Consider the following 20,607-nt stretch of genomic DNA (forward strand, 5'->3'; position numbering starts at 1 on the left):
TTGTAGTTATGGAGAAACACCTGGAAACACGACCTACATTTGCCCTAACAGATCAAATAACAGAAGGCAAATAAGAACACCTACCATTTATTACTTTTAAGCCAGTCTCATGATTTTAGGGTCCCCCGTTTTTTAGTATGTGAGATTAGCAACACCATGTTTGACCCAGATCTTACTCTTGCACAGAGTTTGATCATGCTAATATTTGGGGAGCAGCTGTTCTGCACACAGAAAATGGGAATAGCCCCAGTAAAGGGCATTTGCTGTTTGGTAATCATCCAATCAGGGAGTGGAAACAAAATCATGGGACACAGGCAACAATCACTATCACAGTCCAGGGCAACTGCACCTCTCTTTCCCTTTAGTGGTCCAGCACTCGGCTTCCAGCTCCCCAGCTGGGTGGAGACCCGCATCTCACTCCCATCTGATCGGGGTATTTCCAGGCTGCAGTTCCCTGCCTTCACTGCGCTGTTCCCAGCAGAGACAGGTGGTGCAAGCTCACACACTTGCTTTCTCTTTCAGAGACTGATTCGTCAAAACTTATAAATATCACACAGCCCTTTCTGTGCAAGCCTATTTTATTCTTACGATAAAAGCCTTACAGAGAAATCATATTAAAAACAATAAAAGTACCTACCCACATGCTAATAAGCTTATCAGGCTTCACTCCACCCCTACCCTGGGCTCCGGAGCTGTCCTTCAAATCCCCACCCAAGGGGTTTCCTTGTGATTACAAATCCATCACAGCTTCAGCTCAGAACTAGCAACCAATGGGGCCTCCGTGGAGCAGGAGTCTGTCTGTTTGTTGGAGCAGGAAGAAGGCCTGAGTTTGTTTAAAACCAGGCTGTTTATCCAAAAATCCTTTCTTTGTCTGTTGGTTCTTGAAGAATCCAGTTTGAATGAGTATATCGCACCTCTCCAGGGGGTGGCTTCAGGAGGCTGATAACAGAGGAAGTATGTAAGCATCGCCCACCGCCTTGAGGAGTTACATACAATAACACATGCACAGTTGCATTTTTAATACAATGGAGCCCAAAGGTATAATCCCTAATTCAGTAAGGTTTATCTGAATTCAATACACATTATCTGAATCCCATAAGGTTTGTTCAGGATATTCCAGGAGATGGTCTGTCGCAATCACACCCCGTGAGCAATGACTAACCAGCTCTCCCTCCCTCATGGGAGATCCAACGTGGGGTAAGGTAGGGCATGGAAGGAGGATTGCAGCCTCAGTCGCATCACTGCACTTTCCCCTTGAGCCTGTGGAAGCCCCTGTGCAGCTGCTGCATGGGTGTGTGATCTGCAGGGCAGGCCGGGATCTGGAAGGGAATGGCTGGGGCAATGACTGCCCTTTGGGGCATCACCCAACCCTGCAAAGATTCCCTATCTAAAAGCAATGCTGACTGTGTCAGGATTAACTTGAGTGGCTTCTCCCTCCATGCTTTGAAATCTCCCCCAAGGGAAGTTCTGAGGACAGCAGCTGATCTAGGGCAGTTCAGTTCTCCTCCACCAGTCATGCTGCTGTGGGGAGAGGTTGAACTTAGAGAGGAAGGGTGGCTCAGGGGTTAAGTCACTCAACTAGGGCTTGTAAGAGCAGGGGTCAAGCCTCTGCTCTGCCATAGACTTCCTCTATGGCCGTAGGGAAGTCATTTAGCCTTTCTGTGCCCCAGTTCATATCTGTACTACAGTGATGACACCTTTGTGTGAAGCTAAATAGACTGAGGTGCTGATCTAATGTAATGTGGAGGCCACTTTAGTTGGAGGCACAAGGCTATATTGCCCCAGTTTCTCAGAGCTAACAGAATAGGGCCAGGTCTCTTAAGAGAGTTCCGTATCCAGTGTGTCTAAATGGGAGCTGAGCTCTGGGGAAAATCTGGCCCAGGTGATGTGCTCTTTGGAAACTCTGGCTCATGACAACCGAGAGCTCTGCTATCATCTTTGGAGTTTTGTTAAAAAAGATCTTGTGGAGAGTGAGTCTGGCTGCTGTCAATGATATGACACCAGCACCATCTGGCCACTACTCTGACTTGTATTAGATTAAGGCCTAGAAAGCTTTTATGAAGTCAAAAAAAGAAAAGCGTGATGTGGCATCTGGATTTCCCACTGTTTGCCGGTAATTAAGTTTGTCACAAACTTGACAGAGCTGGGAACAATAGAGAGAGGCAGAAAAAAAAGACAGAGGAGGGAAAATATAATGAGTCTCTCTAGAGTAGTTTTATTCTGATTCTGTTACAGAAAAATGATTAAAAGAAATAATATTTCCATGGTGTTTTCCCCCAAATTCCACAACAGATATAAATTAAGCCTAACTATGTGTTTGTTGGGTTTATTTTTTAAAGCTCAGGTAATGTCATTCCAATATCGACTGGGCTACATGCCAGTTTCTGCTCTTTTATATCAATTCAAATCTAGTCTCTCTCGCTTTGGTTTTTGCTTACGCTAACTGATGGAAAAAATATTCTACCTCAATGGTCAAGTTTCCCAGGTGCAGGGGTGGGCCACGTTTCAGCACAAGGAGTTGCCTATGTCATTTTTCTGTCATGAGGTTTGCGGAGGTATCTGCAGGAAAAAGCGCGCCTGAGATTTCATTTTCATCTTCTGCTGGCTGCTCATCTCAGATCACACTTTATTGCAAACCAAAGAATACTCAGGTGTGAGTGTTATCAAAGAGGCATCAATCCCATTTGTTTCTCTGGAGGGTGAGCCCCAGAGAGGAGTCGGTTCCGGTGGAAATACAGCACCGTGCAGCGCTGGTGGAATTGAGATGCACACAATCAGTGCTGGGAGTGGGGGAGGGGGCGTCGATGTTTTACCTCAGGGAGCCAGCACTGAATGGGTCTCAGAAGACCCAAGGTTAGGCAGGGCTTCTGCACCGCACAAAAGCAACGCTGCACATCAGGTTAGCAGGAGACGAGACGAATATGTCAACTTGAAAATGCCACTGGGATTTAGGGGGGGAGGGAGCAAAACTTAATGACCCGAATTCCAATTTAGTGAAGCCACCGGGACTAGCCCCTGCCCTACAAACAATCAGCACCTCAGCTATTACATCTCCCCACAAGAGGTCAGGACCTCAGCCTTACAGCTCCTCTGGAAAACGGTATCTGCAGCAATATAGTGACGCTGCCACCCTGCTATGGCATTCGTCCAAAACTGACTCCTAGGAAGAGTGCCACCTAGTGGCTCACACATAGCAGTACAGTAGCTTTGCCTTGCCTGTCTCCTATTCAAGTACTGTACGTGATGTAGCCCATCACTGCTTAGGTTGAGGCCACACCCCAGAATCGGGGGTGTTCAGACCTGCGGTTCTGGTTTGGACCTGTCTATCATTTCAAGGTACTGCTGGGCAAAATGAAAAATATCATGATCTCTCAGGAGCCAATTCACAATCCGAAAAAAGGGGCAAGTTGTTCCCACTAGCTTGTCCAGCGGCAGCACTCCCACAGAACTTCACATTGACAGCTATTAACTAAGTAATCCGCACTGCTGCCCAAGAAGGCAGGTCAGTATTACAATCCCCATTTCACAGAGACACTCAGAGGTTGAGAGATGTGCTCCGGCCATCCTAATGAGACTGGGAACTCCAGGATCCCAGGCCCCAACTCAGTCCTCTAACCCCATTGCATTCAAGATTGGGATCAAATGGCTCCGATGAGAATGATCATCCCCTGCTCAAACCCAACCCAACCTCTTTTTCAGCTTCAGGAAAGTAGCCTCTCAGGCAGAGATGGACTAATCTACACCATTCAGGGGGAAAGAATCTCACTGAACCTTGGCCATCTGTTGAACCGCTTTAGAAACAAATCCCTTTTTTATGGTTCTAAATTATATGGATGTGGTTTTTCTTGTTTCCATGATCCTGAACCAGCAATGCCAAGAGATCAGGAGATGGCCTGTCCTCTAGAGCCTTCCAGCCCAGCATTACAGAACAGTGGGGTTGGATCATATGGACAAGCAGCCAGACCCTGAGCACTTATGCAGACTCCACCCCTTGGGAGACTTGCTGTATGTAACTACGAGGGCTGGGAGAAGGATCAAGCTGGACTAAGGCCTTGGCTACACTTGCAGATGTACAGCGCTGTGAGTTAAACCTGACTTCGTGCAGCTGAGTAGGGAAAGCGCTGCAGTCTGTCCACACTGACAGCTGCCCAGCGCACTGTCATGGCCACATTTGCGGCAATTGCAGCGCTATTGGGAGCGGTGCATTATGGGCAGCTATCCCACAGAGCACCTTTTCCCATTCTGGCGCCGTGGGTTGTGGGAAGGGGGTGTGGGTGCCGGGGATTCTGGGTCCTGTCGCAATGCCCCGTGATGCATCGCTTCGCATCCCAGAAATCCCTTTGTTTCCGTCCACCTTTGCCGCCATCTTTCAACGGTTTCTGTGCAGCGCGATCTGTCTGCAGGAAATGGAGTCCGAACTGCTGAGGCGTATGCTGACGAGTCTCGCCAGCACGTCACGTTTGGCTGTCGAACTATTCCTTAAGATCCAAAGTGACAGTGAGAGTGAGGGTGAGGAGTCCGACGATGCTATCGAGCCACGTAACGCGTACGACGCGAAATTGCTTGTGACATTCACGGACATGCTCAGCACCGTGGAACACTGCTTTTGGGCTCGGGAAACAAGCACCGAATGGTGGGATCACATCGTCATGGAAGTCTGGGATGACAAGCAGTGGCTGCAGAACTTTCGGATGAGAAAAGCCACTTTCATGGGACTGTGTGAGGAGCTCACCCCCACCCTGCGGCGCAAGGACACGAGATTGAGAGCTGCCCTGCCAGTGGAGAAGTGGGTGGCTATTGCAATCTGGAAGCTGGCAACTCCAGACAGTCGGTCGCAAACCAGTTTGGAGTGGGAAAGTCGACCGTTGGAATCGTGTTGATGCAAGTTTGCAAGGCCATTAATCGCATCCTACTCAGAAGAACCATGACTCTGGGTAACGTGCAGGAAATAGTGGATGGCTTTGCACAAATGGGGTTCCCTAACTGTGGAGGGGCGATAGATGGGACGCACATTCCTATTCTGGCACCACCCCACCTAGGATCCGAGTACGTTAATCGGAAGGGGTATTTCTCTATGGTTCTCCAGGCGCTTGTGGATCACTGTGGGCGTTTCATTGACATTAACACAGGCTGGCCCGGAAAGGTGCATGACGCAAGCATCTTTTGGAACACTTGGCTGTTCAGGAAGATGCAGGCTGGGACTTTTTTCCCAGAGCGGAAGATCACGGTAGGGGAAGTTGAAATGCCCATTGTGATCCTTGGAGATCCCGCTTACCCGTTAATGCCGTGGCTCATGAAACCCTACACAGGGAGCCTTGACAGCAGCAAGGAACGGTTCAACTACAGGCTGAGCCGGTGCCGAATGACTGTGGAGTGTGCCTTTGGCCGTTTAAAGGGCCGCTGGCGATCTCTGTATGGGAAGCTGGACTTGGCCGAAAACAGCATCCCCGCGGTTATATCCGTGTGCTGTGCCCTCCATAATATTTGTGAAGGGAAGGGTGAAAGCTTCACTCAGGCGTGGACCTCCGAGGTTCAACACCTGGAGGCTGAATTTGCACAGCCAGAGAGCAGGGCTATTACAGGGGCCCAGCGCGGGGCTGCAAGGATTAGGGATGCCTTGAGGGAGCAATCTGAGGCTGAAAATCAGCAGTGGTATCTGGTGCCCTGCACGGGAGTGAAGTGCAGTAGTTCCAATCTTTAGGAATCAGTGTCTGCTTAGCAGACAAGCAGACTTACAGTGCCTGTTTATTTCCTGGGCTAAGGAGTCTTTTACTTTATGCAATAATAAAGAATGTTTTCAAAGCCAAAGAATCCATTTATTGAAAAGAAAAAAAATTTATTTATTGAAAAGAAACAAGGGGGTGGAGTGGGGAACGGTACAATCACAGATTCGCGTATGTCCTGTCTGGTGTGCTGTGCAGTGAGTGCTGCACTTCAGGACAGCTATACTGCATGGTGATGGGGGTTGAGTGCAGAGGGTAAGGGTCGTGGTTTTCAGGGCTGGGTGGTGAAGATACTGGTGTTGGAGGCAGCGGGTGGCGTGAAGAACACGGAAGTTGGGGAAAGTGGGTTGGAGGTGACAGTGGGGCACAACGGAAAGAGTTTTGGGACAAGGGCTGTAGGGGGCGGTGGCGTTTGCGTTTGCAGTACTGTTCCTCTTTCTGCATGGCTACCAGCTCCTGGATAGCATCTGCTTGGCGCTCCAGGATGTTTATGAGCCTATCAGTGCTTTGCTGCCAGTGCGCGGTGCTTTGCCGCCGGTGCGCTGCGTTTTCCTGGCGGATCCTGCTTTCTCTCTCCCTCCAGTCCTGTGCTTTCTCATTCTCTTTAATAGATTGCCGCATCACTTCTTGCAGCATGTCTTCTTTGCTTTTTCGCGGTCTCTTCCTGAGTCTTTGCAGTCTCTGAGCAGGCGATAAGAGGGACGGCTGAGGTCTCAAGGTTGATGCAGCTGTATAGGCAAAATGCAACATTTAACAGAGGCAGCATTGTTTATACCAGACAGAGTAATGATTCCCCCCACACTTAAGGAGTAGAAAACACACAGGGTCTACACAATAGCATAATTTTCCCGTCTGAAACAGAGCACACATATCCCACGGGAGCCTCAAAATGGTGAATAAGGGGGACTGATTGTTTCAGGGCTGCACTGTCCTCTGGGTTTCTGTGCCTTGGGGAGAGCCAACAGCTTCAGGGGGCACCTACACTGAACACTGTCCCAACATTTTCCACAGGAGTTCATCCTGGATGATATCTCGCTGCTGAGGGTGACCTGGGAAGCAAGGGAGGGTCTTCTACTGCAATGCGGCTTCCCCCTGGCTCATATGCAGCTTGCCTGAGTGCAGCAATGGTCCCCCCACCCCTCGTGGCACAGTGGCGTGGACACGTTAGCCTGGCTGGGACAAGGACCATGGTGGCTCTCCCGATAAACCTGCGCAAGCGCATTGCACACATTCTGGATGAGACATTCGAGGAGATTACCAAGGCCGATTACCGCGATGTGATAAACCACATCAATGCACTATTCCGCATCTAGGCATGCATGCCTAACCCTCCTCTCCCAAAGAGCCTGCACCGAAAAAATTCCTTCCCGAAAAAAAAAACCGCTTACCGGGAACGTGCTCTTCTGTTTGTCCTCCACCAAGTACCGGTCGCTGTGACTGGCTACCTTCCTCCTGGCCCGAGAAGAGCTCCTGGCTGCATGGCTCCAGGGATTCCGGGGTGTCTCCATCTGGCCCACCACCATCACTCCCGTTTTCCTCCTCCTCCTCCTCTTCCCCCCCCCCCCCACACCGGCTCTGAAGTGTCCATGGTGGTGCTCGGAGTGTAGGTGGGGTTAACCCCAAGTATCGCATCCAGCTCTTTGTAGAATCGGCAGGTCGCGGGGGGAGCACCCGAGCGGCCGTTTGCGTCGCGGGCTTTGCGGTAGGCACTCCGCAGCTCCTTCACTTTAAGGAGTGCACTGCAGGGCGTCCCGGTCATGGCCCCTTTCCATCATGTCCTTTGATACCTTCCCGAAGGTATCGTAATTCCTACGGCTGGAGCGCAGCTGAGACTGTACAGCTTCCTCCCCCCAAACACTGATGAGGTCCAGCAACTCGCCATTGCGCCATGCTGGGGCTCGCTTGGCGCGTGGAGGCATGGTCACCTGGGAAGATTCGCTGATAGCACTCCACACCACGCCGGGCTGAGCAAACAGGAAGGGGATTTTTAAAATTCCCGGGGAATGTAAAGGGTCGGTCACATGGTTGGTTACCTGAGGCCAGGGCAGTAGAGTTTGAACTGATGACCAGAGTGGCTAGAACAGGCATTGTGGGATACTGCCGAATAATTCTGGAGGCCATTCATAGCGCATTGGGCGGCCACACTGGCGCCTCAGCGCTGCAGCGGCAGCGCAATACTCGCTATTCCTCTCGGAGAGGTGGAGTACATGCAGCGCTGCAACCACGGAGATACAGCGCTGCAAATGCCTTGCCAGTGTGGATGGGGAGTGAGTTACAGCGCTGGGGGAGCCTTTACAGCGCTGTAACTCGCAAGTGTAGCCAAGGCCTGAGAGGAGAGAAGAAGAAAGGCGGGGCCCAAAGGAGGAGACACGGAGATGCCAAAAAAGGTGGGGAGAGGACTGAGCACTCTAACTTGGGGCCTTACTCTTTGTGTGAGTGCATGACAGTGGCAATGCAGGAGCTTTGCCCCTTGGCATCTCCCACATAAGGTCCAGTCCCTGTGCATGGGGGAGTGCAGGCACTGCTCCCTCCTAGCACGCCATGATGTGCAAAACACCAAAGGGAACTTGAAAGAAGTGGAGCCAGGGGCTAGGAAGGGAGAGCACCTGGCATCCTCCTAAGGGAAGGTGCAGAGTGTGCACTCTCCTGCAGGCTGCCTCCTGAAGCACAGCATTCCTGCTGCTCCCCGAGGTTTATGCAGCTCCACATTGCCCCTAGTACTGACCAGTTCTTCAAGGCACGACTGGGCCAGTGGTCGGCCATGTCCAAACTGAACTGAACTCCAAATCTGTGACTTCAACCCTTAACTGCAGGAGATGGCTAAAGCTTTAAGAGGGCTCTATTCACACTCTCTTCCTCGCCTGCAGCTATAGCATGTTAGGCTGTGGTCCTGGCTGATCTCCTAAGCCAAGTCTCATCAGGGCTGCCTTTAGCAGGATGGGAGACCCCCAAGGAGAGCAGAGGGTGGTGTAAGATTACAGAAGCGGGTCAGTAGGGGGGAACAATCAGTGACCCAAAACCCCAACCTTGTCATTCAGAGGCATTGTGTTGCTGAAGGTGATGACTTTTGGATGAGATACAAAGCAAAGTCCTGCTCACAAACACTTGTGGATATGAAAGGTTCTGGGATCTGGCCAAATTCCAGCATTAGTAATTATGTTCTGATTACCTAAACTTCTCCCAGCAGTTTCCACTGGAAAAGATATTCTTAACCTCCTGTCCCAGCGCTCCTGTGCTTTATTACATTGCTGCTGGATTCCACCTTTAAAGGGATGACACTTAAAGGTAAACTTGAAAAGCAAATTTTATAAGTCATAAGGATGGCTGGTCTCACATTTTTTAAAGCTATTTTTATGCTTGTTTTGTGTATTAGAAATCCCAGGAAAATCAGGTCTTTTACTCTCATCTCTTCCCTGGAGGTCCTTAGCAAGAACTTTGGTGGATCTGAGCAGTAACGTTACATCCTTGTGTCCTGAGCATGACCGATCCCTACAACTGAGCCAAAAGGCTTGTCTACATGAGAAAGTTCCACCAGTTTGACTTCTGTGTGTTTTAAAAAATAATTTAGTTAAAGTGGTGCAAAATCCTGTGGAGACACTTAGGCCTGGTCTACACTGGTGGGAGGGGGAATCGATCTAAGATATGCAACTTCAGCTACAAGAATAGCGTAGCTGAAGTCGACGTATCTTAGATCGAATTAAAATTACTTACTTTGCGTCCTCGCGGTGCTGGATCGATGGTCGCGGCTCCCCCGTCGACTTTGCTTCCGCCTCTCGCACTGCTGGAGTTCAGCAGTCGATGGGAGAGTGATCAGGGATCGATTTATCGCGTCTGCACTACACACAATAAATCGATCCCCAATAGATCGATTGCTACCCGCCGATCTGGCGGGTAGTGTAGACGTACCCTTCGTTTGGTAGAGACAAGGCCCATGTCTCAGTATCCCATCTGCCCACCAGTTGTGAGGAGGGAGAACTGCAGGTTACATCTTCATGTCACATCACTGGTCAGGTCCCCCAGAGCACCTACTTATTTATTCCACTTGTTCATTTAGATCTTTGGGAACCCTTGTAAGTGCCAGTTCTGTGCTCCACACTCCCATCCTATCCATTGCATTGTATTGTGCATTTTAGAGAATTTCCTAGTCTATCTTGGCACATAAATAAAGATTCACCAACTAATAAGAGGTTAATACAATTGACTTCCAACCCTCCCATCTTCAGCCTACTCCTTCCCAAAAGCTGGCAGGGAAAGGTGAGGTTTGCACAGCGGTGAAAGTAAAATGGAGCTATTACCGGTACGGGGTCGCTCTGGCCTCCCAGAAGGGGCGGGGCCTGGGGCGGAAGGGGCAGGGCTGGGGCCAGCGTCCCCCAGCCAGTCCATCTGCACTCCCTGGCCTGCGCCGTCCGGGGCTCCAGCAGCAATTTAAAGGGCCAGAGCCCCGGGCCCTTTTAAATCACAGCCCCAGGGCAACTACTTCTTTTGCCGTCATCTTTTGCCATCTACTTCTTTTGCCTGGGACAGCTACTTCTTCCCATAAGCAGCCAGGGCTGCCCCTTTTGCGCCCCACATCGGCGGCCCTGCCGGGTCGTCGCTGTCCCTTTTGCACCCCCCATTGGCGGCCCTGCTGGTAGGGACCCGGCAGGTCCACCGATGGGGGGCGCAAAAGGGGCAGCGATGTTAAAGTGCTGCCGCGGCAGCGCTTTAAAGTCAGCGGTACAGGCTGGTACTGTTGGCTACCTTTTACCAGTACTCCATACCGGCCGTTATTGCCTTACTTTCACCCCTGGGTTTGCACCAACTTAGATTGTCAGCTCTTTGCGACAAGGACTGAGTTTTGTTCTGTGTTTGTACAGTGCCTAGCACCATGGGTCCTGGTCCATCACTAGAATTTATGGGGATTACAGTAATACAAATTATTATTTATATTATAAATAACTTGCCAAGACCCACCAGCCTGACATTGCTACTGATTCCAGTGTAAAAAGCAATAGACAGAAACTTTGTTTTTGTGGGGGGGGGTTTAAATTTCTGAACCTGTCTTTCTATAACAAAGAGCATCCTGGTTTTTCTCATATTAAAAACATGCAGGAAAAAGAATAACTTTTTAAAAAAGCTTTGAAAATCATAATGAAGTAGTAAAAAGGGAGGGGGAGTTGCTCTGGGCGTTCTTCTTGCATTTAATTTTGCCTTTCAGTAGTGCATTAATTGATCCCTGTTTCTATTATTTGTAAAGGGAGTTGAATCCCTTAAAAAAGAAAGATCCATATAAAGCTAACTTGTTATCATTATTACAGTGAAATGCACCTCTTGCTCTGAGCTGTATCTTCATTAAATTCCCTGTTAATGTCAGTTAGACGTCACCTCTCTCTTTCCCCTTGGTATCCTGTTGAATATTTCCCAGCTTAGATAAATGAGATGGGTGCCCACCACATCCCCCCGCACCTGCTTCTGCGTCAGTTGTTTTTCAAGGCTGGCAAGTGCTTGACTTGTGTGAACCTTGAGCTGCAGCTCGCTAGATATAGCTGAGAGCACCAAAATAGCAACCGCCGACTTGCTAAATCGAACTGCAGTGCTTTGAAGCAGGTCTCATTCCTAACACCGCAGCCCTGAATGTTCATTGAGTTGTCATGCTGGGAATTTATGGGAGTTTTTCAACAGTGCCTAAGAAATATTACCGTCTATTTTCCAGCTGACACATTCTGATTCAAGAAGCCTCCATGACAGCTGGTGTGTCGGAGGAGTCTCCTAGCGCGATTCCACTTGGCCACCTTTGTACTCCCCTATCAATTAAGACACATTGCGGTGATAAGGATGAATATGTCAGCAGGAATAAAAGAAGAAAGAGGCAGAAGCTGCTTCCCACTCCAGGTACAATCTTCCCAATTTCCTTTCATGTGATCAGTCTCAGCCTTCCTGGCGGGGAGAATGGATCAAGGCAGCCGTGGTTTCAGGGGAGAGAGAAACTTTTTAACTTTCTGGCAACTTGCATCAAATTTTCACTTTTATGTTACAACTAAAGTCTTCCAGTTTTCAGCTCTGGAACACTTTTTACAGGGTAACACCCGCTGAATACAAAACATTGATTCACTTGTCCCACTGTCCCTGGTCCCTGTGCCTCTGGGTGACAGCTGGGCCTGGATAAGCCAATATGATCTTAGAATCTTTCAGCTATCTTTTGTCAGACTACGTTTTATTACTACCAGGGCCGGCTCTAGGATTTTTGCCGCCCAAAGCAAAAACAATTTTGGCCCCCCCCCCCCCCCCCGTTTTTTAATTACCCCCACCCCCGGCCCCGCCTCAACTCCGCCCCTTCCCCAAATCCCCAGCCCTGCCTCCTCCCCCCAGGCTCTCAAGCCTGGGAGGGAGAGCAGCGGCGCGCGAAACAACTGTTTCGCGCGCCGCGGCCGCTCGGGATTTCCCCCTCCCTCCCAGGTTTGAGAGCCTGGGAGGGAGAGGGAGACTCTGAGTGGCCGCGGCGCGGGTGGCGCTTCTCCCCCTCCCTCCCAGGCTCTCAAGCCTGGGAGGGAGGGCGAGTAGCGGCGCGCAAGCGGCAGCGGAGGTGAGCTAGGGCGGCCGGGGCACATTTTTAGGGGCGGCATTCTGGCGCCGGCCATGCCGCCCCTAAAAATGTGCCGCCCCAAGCACCAGCTTGTTTTGCTGGTGCCTAGAGCCGGCCCTGATTACTACTCCGTAAGCCCCAGCCCAGCTCACCAGAAATTTTCCTGGCAGGCCTTAAACATGTTCATTACCCAGACAAGATCTGAAATGGGCATCTGCGATGTAACACTGTGGGCTTCATGGGAATGACACCAGTTATAATTTGGTCTGCTGAGCAGGCAGCTTGTAAGTTATCCCATTTGTCAGAGCTGTATATGCTGTGGAGTGGGTGGGATCAAACACCCCACACTGAATTCAATTAAACATCAAGGAAGTGAAAATGAGACCGCGAAATGATGCAGGGGGATGAAGAAATGCTTCATCAGGAGATTTTCCTTTGTGCATTGAGTATTGTCGGGGGAGAGAAAAGTATTGGAGATGCCTGCAGGTCACTGGAAAGTCCAAGCATACCTGCTTACCATGGTAGGCCCCTGAACCCACACTGAGCCCTGCTGTCTTCCAGGGGGTTCTACTCCGGGGGAAGGGTCTGCTCATGCAGATCAGCTGGCAGGATCAAGAGCATAGATAATTGTGATCGGAGGAGATAGATCTTGCTGGATGGGTAGAAATTGGGTGAGGTAAATGGAACTGGAGGAGCACACACCATGTCATGTTGGATGTGGTAGGGAAGTGAAAAATAAAATGTTAATCAGAATGTAATACTGTCTGGAGTTTGTGAACGGTGCACCAGCAAAACTGCATATGGCTGAAGATGCCAATTCTATGTTCCCAAACGCTCGTCCTGTGCTGCATGCGCTGCAGGATGTTGTGGAAAGGCAGAACAGTTGCAGAAGCAGGGAAATTCCACCTGTGACTGAGCTACGCTGATGGCCTATGTTCCAGATCGAACTCTAAGAATTTGTGGAGACTCCAAAGTTCCCATAAAGGCTTGGTTGGAGGCTGTACCTCAATATCCAGTTCTCTATTCTCAAGGTTTATTTGCTGAATTGGCAGGAGGGGTGAAGTTTGCAAAGCATTCCCTGTCCCAAGATCATCCTCAGGTGCTATTAATGCTTGATTGAAAAGCGCATGCACAGAGAAGAGCTCAGGTCTGAAAAGTTATTGTGAGATGTAGCCCGTGCACCTGCCATGGTCAGAGAACAATGGGTAAGGTCTTCCAGGCGCCTAACCTCTCCTGCTACCTGTGCTGGGAAGCTGCCACGTTAGCCTTCTCCAACAGAGCTGTGAACGGAGGCAGCTAACAGGAGAGTTTCAGAGGGAGTTGAGAGAGGTTCAGCTCTACATGCCAGTGGTGGAACAGTGGTGGTGACCTGCAACAGATGTGCCAGGTTCTCTTTCCTGCCTGAAGCCAGATGGGACTTTCTGTGCATGAAGTGCAAGTTGGCTGTGCTGGAGGAAAAAGATGCTTGGATTGGAGGGGCAAGTAGAGATGCTACTGAGCATCAGAGAAGCTGAGGAGTTCCTAGACAGCCAGGTTCACGAAACATCAGTACTCCAGGTTCAAGTAAAAAAGGAGCTGGCCACCAAGGAGTCAGAGAGAGAAGAAGTCAGTGAGAAGGCCCGGCAGTGTGTAACCACCAGAAGCAATAGGTCATGGCAGCATCCTACAAGTCTGGAGATAGACAAGAATGGGCAAGCTGTGGCCACCAGAAAGAAGACGACCAGGAGGAATTTCACACACCTAGAAGCTTATAATTGATACCATGTCCTCAACGTGGAAACTGTGGATGATGATACCTCTCAAGACCCAGCTTATCCAAGGGAATGGAGAGAGGTACGGGACACACCTGTGGATGGCAGTTGGTGGCAGATGGTGTTAAAGTAATAACAAAAAGGGAGAGTAAAAAGAGAGTAAAAAGAAAGAAGATAGGAGCATTCACTTAGCACAGAAACAAGATGCTGAGAAAAAAACTAACCAAGAAACCAAAGGAGGTGAGAAGAAATTCTTTAATTGCCTGTACACCAGCTAGTAGTCTGTCCACCCAGTTCACAGCTGCAGGGACTGCTCCAGTGCCGTATGCATGACAAACCTCTAACGGGACTAACCCTTTCCAGTATGTCCAGGAAAAAGGACAGACCCTGGCGGTCATTTAAAAACCTGCAAATGAGAACAGCACTGCAAGGAGTTTTAGTGAACAATTCTGGCCTTGCTCTTGTCCTGCAACTAGACTGTATTAAAAGCACAATAAATTCCATGCTAATCAGTGACCTGTTGTGGAGCTGCTACTAACCCCGCTGTCTAACAAATATTTATGGGGCTTTTCTTTATGGCTTCCTAGGTCGAGTGATGATTATTTGCACCTGGGGACGATACAGTCCCTAGCCAAATGGCAGCAGAATAACAGGGCACCACAGGACAATTTCTGACATAAATCTCCCTGAGCTCCCAAGTCGTTTGGAATGGCTGCAACTGTGGAGACTTCTAAGGCCGGAGCCTTCTGAGACTCATGAGAACAGGCTTCTTTTGGAATATTTACACTTGTCATTATAATTAATCACGAGGGCCCAAGGAAAGAGAAGACAGTATGAAACTATCAAAAGTGACTCTGCAACAGGGGTGGCGCTAGGGAGGGGCTTGCAGGGGCTGTAGCAACCTTAGCTCCCCCAACCTCCCCCTGCAGCCACCCCATAGCAGCTGCTGCTCTCCAAGAGCAGAGAGAGCGGCGGCTGCGGCCAGGTGCCCAGCTCCAGCAGCAGCACAGGAGGAAGCCTGGGCAGGGGGTAGGGGTGCCTGAAAGCAGCTCCCGGCCTGTGTCCCTGCTCCCCAGAGTGCAGTGCCCAGGGCAGGTGGAGGGTCCAGAGTTCCCCACAGTGGCCTGGACTAACCCACTCTGGCTTGGGTTCCTGGGCCCCGCCCCTTGCAGTCGCTGCTCCCCACTCCCCGAGGGCAGTGCCATGCACTGCCCAGCTCCAGCTTCTGGTCTCTGACCAGGCCAGGGGGCAGGGTCTTGGGGGGAGAGGAGGAGCAGGGGGCAGGGCCACAGAGAGGGGCAGGACCTCATGGCGAGGGGGGACTAAGGGCCACCTCAGTCCCCCCACCGAGGAGAGGCTGGCACTGACCTTGCTCTGCAACCACCTGACAAACAGGAGGGCCAGAGTGGGAGATGGTTTAGGAATAAGCCATTTTCATGCCAAAGCTAGTAAGAAGAAGAGGAGAAAAAAGAGTGGACGTAATCCTTTTCCATGCCAATCTCCAGATCATAATCTCATGGTCCTCATCAGTTACTGCACCCCAACTTCTTGGAACACGTTCAAGGGACAAGGCACCATGTTTCAGATGCTGTCTCAAGTATAACAGTTAGCAGATTTTCTCTGCAGTGAAAATAAATGTCCTGTTTAACTAATAAGACCCAGATTTACAGAACCTGACTCAGTTTTTGGAGTCTCACTTCTGCATGCCCCCAAAAATTCCACCTGTATTTTTGCACCCATGATTTATTTCTATAGGAACAAAACTCACCTCTCCAAAGAGTAGCCAATGGAATATGGGAAAGGTCATGGGAGACTTTGTGTCTGACTCGATAGCCAGAGTCTTTCCCCTGAGCAGAGGCTGAAGAGATGCAGTCCCAAGTGTGCGGAGTTGGCCAGGGGAGACTATGGGGAAGAGAGACCTTAGCCATAGACTTGGGGGTCATGATGGATAATCAGCTGAACATGAGCTCCCAGTGCGATGCTGTGGCTAAAAGAGCTAATAAGATCTTGTGATGAATAAACAGAGAAATCTCGAGTAGGAGTGGAGAGATTATTTTACCTCTGTATTTGGCACTGGTACGACTGTTGCAGGAATACGGTGTCCAGTTCTGGTGTCCACAATTCAAGAAAGGTGTTGATAAATTAGAGAGGGTTCAGAGAAGAGTCACAAGAATGGAGGATTAGAAAATATGCCATATAGTGATAGACTCAAAAAGCTCTATCTATTTATAACAGAAGGTTATGGGTGACTTGGTTAAGTTTCAAGTATAAGTAAATACGTGCAGAACAAATATTTAATAATGAGTCCTTCAGTCTAGCAGAGAAAGATATAACATATTCCAATGGCTGGAAGTTTAATTTTGATAAATTCAGACTGGAAATAAGACATACATTTTTAACGGTGAGAGTAATTAACCATTGGAACAATTTACCAAGAATGGTGGTCGATTTTCCGTCACTGACAATTTTTAAATCAAGACTGGATGTCTTTCTAAAAGATCTGCTCTCGGGATTGTTCTATGGCTTGTGTTATACAGGAGGTCAGACTAGATGATCACAATGGTCCCTTCTGGTCTTGGAATCTATGAATTGTCTGCAAGCTATAATGTGTGTTGGGAGTTAGTCCTTATATAAGGGGATCCATTCAGTAGGGGCACGTGGAGGAAGGCCCTGTTGTTTATAGTCTGTCTATCTGCACTGTATTTTTTATCCCGCTTTTTCCAAGGAGTCCTTTTTCATTTTCCTTCCCCAGGTTCATTAGTTTAAATGAAGCAGCCTTCTGGCTTTTCACTGTCCACCTTGGGCTGTATTAGATCCTTTGATGGTCTGTTCTCATGGTATTTTAGCCAGATGAGAAGGGGCAGGGAGGGAAAACACACTGTTTGAAGGTTCATTAGAGAGATACATGAAATAAGACAGTGGGTCTCTAGCATTTCACTCCCCTGTTGTCTATGTATTTTGCCGCCCCAAGCACGGCAGTCAGGCGGCTTTCGGCGGCATGCCTGCAGGAGGTCCGCCAGTCCCGCGCCTTCGGTGTACCCACCGCCGAATTGCCGCTGAAACCGCGGGACCAGCGGACCTCCTGCAGGCATGCCACTGAAGGCAGCCTGACTGCTGCCCTCACAGCGACCGGCAGGCCGCCCCCCCGCGGCTTGCCGCCCCAGGCACGTGCTTGCTGCGCTGGTGCCTGGAGCCGCCCCTGCCTGTTGTACAGGTAGGATGGTTCTCGGGGCACCCAGGACTGTGAGTCAGCTTGCTACCCCCTGCTGCCAGTGTGAGGGAGTCTTGTCTGTGCCTGTTGGGTGTCAGATCCCTGACATCACCAGCCTACCAAGTATTCTCCTCTGGGCTATGCCAGCCCTGTCTTTGCCTTCCAGGTTAACCATAGATGCACTCCAGTGCCCGAGTCCCTTTGAATCATTCCCCTGCGATATCTGCCCCTGACATTGGCTGCTCACAGAAATCCCAGATCTTCTGCCCCCAAAGGAGCTGTGACCCCAGTTTACCAGTTTTACCTTAAACCACCGCTCCTGGTTAACACACAGCACTTGTGAGCCCTTATAATAAAACAAAAGTAGGTTTACTTAAGAAAGAATAAAGAGAGAGAGAGAGAGAGTGAGAGAAACAAGAGAGAGTGGTGGTCGCAGATGGTTACAATACAATACAAAACAAAACACATAAAATGCAAACCTGGGTCTACACTTACCATTAGTTCCCTTTCCTAGCTAATAAAGTAGGTTCTCCCTCCAAAGTTCAGTCTGTTGCAGAGCTGGCTGTTTTCACATGAGCCAGGATCCAATTTTCCATGAGAACACCTTGCTCCTCCAGATGTCTCTTCAGTGAAAGGTTACAGAGTGCCTCGCCCTCCTCTATAGTATACTGGAATAGTCTTTTGTTTCTATTCGTAGCCAGGGTGAACCCCTGTCTTGTTGTAATGTTCCCTTTTTACCTTCAAAGGGTTTTGACCATGTGCAGGTGTCTCTGATGGTTTTCCATTGAAAGTTTGGGGATTGAGCAGGGCTAAACAATTGAGCCTTGCATTGCATCATCGACTAAGTGGGGCAGCACGACAACTCCCTCCTCCTTGAATGAGATGTCATTGGGACATCTTATCCCCTGGTGACTAATTTTTACTCCGTGGCCACAATGCAGACTGTCAATATAAATTCATACATTGTTTTGAATAATGAGACTTTTGCTAACAAGTCGCAAACAGAAAAAGTATCCTTGAATTAAGTATTCATTGTGCATTATTCATTTAGCTCTGTACACGGCTCAGCATTCTCTGAACACACTCACGTCCAAAAGTATCCCCACTGCATGCAAGTGTGGGTGGCACCATTATCTCAGACAAACTGAAGTCTTCTTCAGTATTCTCTGGGTGAGAAAGCCCTACAGCTGGAATCCGGGGAGGGAAATGTTCGCTCCGCTCCAGAAGCTGAAATTGTATTTATGGTTAATAATTAAAAATCAAAATAACAGCTTGCATGCAGGAGCTGAACCATTAAATTGCAGGGGCGGATCTAGGCCTTTTACATTGGGTGGGGTTTGCTCATGTGGAAATTTCCCAGTGCATCCTTCACTGGACACATTTATGATGTAGAAAAGGTGAACAGGCATCAGCTTTATGGCAGTGATTAAAAATGTTTCCCTTCCCTGGCAGACTGCAAAAGCGTTTTTGTTTGTTTACTTTTTACTTTGCTGCTTGGCATAAATAAATTCATCATCACAGCTACTTGTACCGAGGGCCCTGACTTGTCTCTCATTAGCACTGCGGTAAAAGGGGAATAACTCCACTGAGGGTGCCTGCAGGCGGGTTGTTTGGGGCCAATGAAAGGATTTAATGAGACTATTGAGGCCTCACCTGGGCTGGTATGGGTTCCCCCACCAACTGCTCACCCCACTGGCTGGATCTAGTAAAGCTGACACCAGTATGGTCCCCCTCAAGCATTCAAAAATCATGAGTCAGTCTCCAGAAATCCTAAAACTGGGTTAAAAATCATGAGATTAAAAAAAATTGGGGGTTCTTTTCATTTCTCTTCTGGTGTCTGAGTTTTTCGGGTGCATTCAGTTCACATTTTCAAGCTTTTCTTTGCAACTAAGGGTGCGTCGACACTACAAAAAAATCCCGCAGCACAGAGTCTCAGAGGCTAAATCAGCTGACTCAGGCTTGTGGGGCTTGTGCGATAGGGCTAAAAATAGTAGCATAGGTGTTCCCACCCTAGGGTGACCAGACGTCCCTATAAAATCGGGACTGTCCCGATATAGAGCAGTTTGTCCCGCGTCCCGACCGAAGTATGGTCGAGATGCCATTTGTCCCGATATTTTGTTTCAGGCTTTTTTTTTTTTCTTGTTGCTTAGGCGGCGGTGACAGGCAGGGGAGCGCCTTTTCAATTATTACAGTCACCCGGCACGTCCGGGTCTCAGCGGCACTTCGGCGGCAGGTCCTTCAGTCACTGACGGTCTTCGGCGGCATTTTGGCGGCGGGTACTTCCTTCTTTGGCGACAAGGTTTATTACCCGCTGCCGAAATGCCGCCAAAGACCGTCAGCGACTAAAGGACCCTCTGCCGAAGTGCCACCAAAGACTTGGACGGGTGAGTGTATCAATTGAAAAGGCGCTCCCTCTGCGGCGGTCCTGATATTTTGGAATTCTCATCTGGTCACCCTGTCCTACTCAGGTTGGAGCCTAGGCTTTGGGACCCTCCCCCCATCACTGGATTTCAGAGCCCAGGCTCCAGCCCAAGTGGGAACATCTACACTGCTATTTTGAGCCCCATAGAGCAAGCACCACAAGTCAGCTGACCCAGGCTCTGAGAGGCACTGCCACAGGTCTTTTTTTTGCAGTGTAGACGTACGCCAATTGGGCTAGAAACTTCCTTTTTTAAAAATGAAAGCTGAGATGCTCATGACTCCAGGGGGTGGGCTTTAAAAAACAAAAAACAAAGATTGCAAGGATCATGATAGACTTGTGAGAGCTGGCAACACTGTGAACTGCTCTGGAGTACGGCACTAAACGTTTCTGTAGGCAGGAACAGCCAGCCTTTGCACAGGTTTTACTTCTAGCACCATGACACAACATATGAAGTCAGAGGTATTTATTAGGGAAAACAGCAACTCGCTACAATCAAGACAAGCAGGCTTCCATCTTTTTCTGTCCCCAGGGACTGCATCCTTTTGTAGAACTCCCAGTATGGCACAGAGACATCAAGTAGCTGAACAGCATAACTGCAAATGCACGTCATTACCTGGGCAAGGGAGAATGGTGCCCATGGACGCAGCCAGCTGCATTCCTTTCCACCTGGAAAGGGGGGGATTTACACCCAGAGGGGCCACTCTGTGCTGATCATGGGGGCCCTGGATTTGGTACTGAGGGGGGTCAGTGGCACATCTAAGGACTTAGCACAGGGCAAACACTGGAGCTGGGAAGCCTAAAACTGTGCATTTCCCTTTGAAAAGAATTAATTTGAGTAATTGACTTTAGGGTCAGAAGGGGCCATTGTGATAATCTAGTCTGACTTCCTGAATGACCCAGGCCATAGAATTTCACCCAGCGCTTCCTGCATCAGGCCC

Source organism: Terrapene carolina, unplaced genomic scaffold (genome assembly GCF_002925995.2).
Source record: "Terrapene carolina triunguis isolate 2854851 unplaced genomic scaffold, T_m_triunguis-2.0 Scaffold233, whole genome shotgun sequence".
Taxonomy (NCBI): Eukaryota; Metazoa; Chordata; order Testudines; family Emydidae; genus Terrapene; species Terrapene triunguis.